Genomic DNA, 1,931 nt, shown 5'->3' with positions numbered 1-1,931 from the left:
GAAGCACAATTTGAGTTTTGGGATGGTGACAGCTCCAGCAGTTCTTTTATCACTCAGGATTGTTTTAGTTACGCTGGGCTTATGTGTTTCTATACAAAGCTAAAAGTATACTTTAAATTTGTATCCCTTTGATCTCCTTCTCTCTCTCTTATTGCTTCAACTAGTGTTTTCAGCAGTTTGGCTGTTTGTTTGTGATGTCATAATCTGGCATCCTTTTGACTGGGATGTGTATAGTCCATGGGATGTGTAACCTGAGTTGAGGCAAGGAAAAGCTGGTGGATGTGCTGTTTAATTGGACCAGGGAAAGATGGCTTCCTAACTACAGGTCTGTAGCTAATCATATGAGTGTGCAGATGGATACAGGCAGGGAAAAATGGGAAGGTATAGGAAAGAATGAGAAAGGGAATGAGAAATATACTAAGAAAAGTGTGTGGGATGGATGCAGTCTGAAACTAGGCTTGTGAAGTGGCAGGTAGATGAGCATGGGGATGAAAAGACTGAGCAAACAATGCAAACAAAGAAGGTTAAAGGTCTGGAATTAGACATGTGGGTCTGATAATGGTGGTAGGTTGAGGAAATCGAAGCTGAAGGGAAGAAGCTGCAGGTTTAGGAAAGGTAGTTCATGAACCAGGATAATTTATTTTGTCTTATAGGTTTAGAAGGCTCAGTTTGTGATCGTTTGGTCCCATGTCCTTTGGACACATGATAGTGTGATCCATCACTATGGGAAGCATGTGGCGGAGAAAACTATTCATCATGTAGTAGCTGAGAAGAAGAGAGAAACGGGAAGAATGACATCTCAGTATTCCCACTTAGTATGCATTCCCAATAACCTAACTTCTCCTACTAGACTCTACCTACTATAGTTTTAGCATTTCCTTAGCATTTCCTGTCGGTTGGTGACCATGCTTTAACTCATGAGTTTTTGGGACACTTAGCCAAACTATTTGTCTTAGCTCCTATTGCTGTGATAAAATACCTGGAAAAAAGCAACTTAGGAAAAAAATGATTTTAATTCACAATTCCAGGTTACAGCGCATCATTGCAGGGAATTTAAGGTGATAGAAAGTTGACGCATGTGTTCATCTTATACCTGTAGTCAAGAAAAGAAAGTAATCAATCAAGTATGTATAGTTATACTCATCTTTCTCCATTTTTGAATAATTCAGTGTGCTGTGCCTAGGGAATAGTGCCTAACCTAGGAGAGTCTTTTCAGCTTAGTGAAATAAATCAAGGTCATCCCCACACATATATTCCAGGAACCCATCTCCCAGGTGATTGTGTAGCTTGTCAAGTTGATAATTGTTACTCACCATTGTAAATCCGCACCCTCGTTACATGCCTTAGAAAGAAGCAAAATCACATGAAGTAACATACTGCAAGTATGTGTGTGTGTGTGTGTGTGTGTGTGTGTGTATATGGTATATGGTATATGGATTATATGGTACTTGGTATCTCAATTGATGGATCAATTGATTAAAATGCTTGCTATGCAAGCGTAAGAAAGTGCGTTGGGGTCCCAAAGCACCCACATATGATCTGAATGTGACACCATGCTTCTATCACCCCAGCATTGAAAAGGGAGTGGTAGAGACAAGTGACTTAGGTAGATATCCTGACTCAGTGAATTCCAAGTTCAGTGAGAGACCTCAGAACTAAGGGTTGGGGAACAGTTAAGAAAGACATTGAGCATTGCCCTCTTGTTTCTACATGTACATGAACACATAGGTATATATGCCACTTAACAACCCCTCCCTTAAAAATGGTCTTAACCAACCTGTTATAAAATTAAGTCCAAACAGAATGGGTAGGTGATAGTAATCTCAATAAATTGGTCTTTTTTTTAATTTAGAGAATACTTTATTAGTTTTTGTAATCAAACCCACATAGATAAGACCTTACATATTTAATACAGTGTGTTACCCCTGTAC

General features: G+C 39.2%; 1 long non-coding RNA gene across 1 annotated transcript; it reads left to right on the top strand.

Moving 5' to 3' along the window:
• The first annotated feature begins 219 nt into the window (after positions 1–219).
• Positions 220–993, top strand: LOC108350922 (uncharacterized). Its single transcript, XR_001837869.3, has 2 exons — positions 220–325; positions 654–993. It is a non-coding gene; the product is annotated as an uncharacterized LOC108350922 (long non-coding RNA).
• The last annotated feature ends 938 nt before the right edge of the window (positions 994–1,931 follow it).

The sequence above is a fragment of the Rattus norvegicus genome, chromosome 5, assembly GCF_036323735.1.
Source record: "Rattus norvegicus strain BN/NHsdMcwi chromosome 5, GRCr8, whole genome shotgun sequence".
Classification (NCBI taxonomy): domain Eukaryota; kingdom Metazoa; phylum Chordata; class Mammalia; order Rodentia; family Muridae; genus Rattus; species Rattus norvegicus.
The sequence above is the reverse complement of the archived record's forward strand: the minus strand, read 5'-3'. Positions and strand labels throughout refer to the sequence as shown.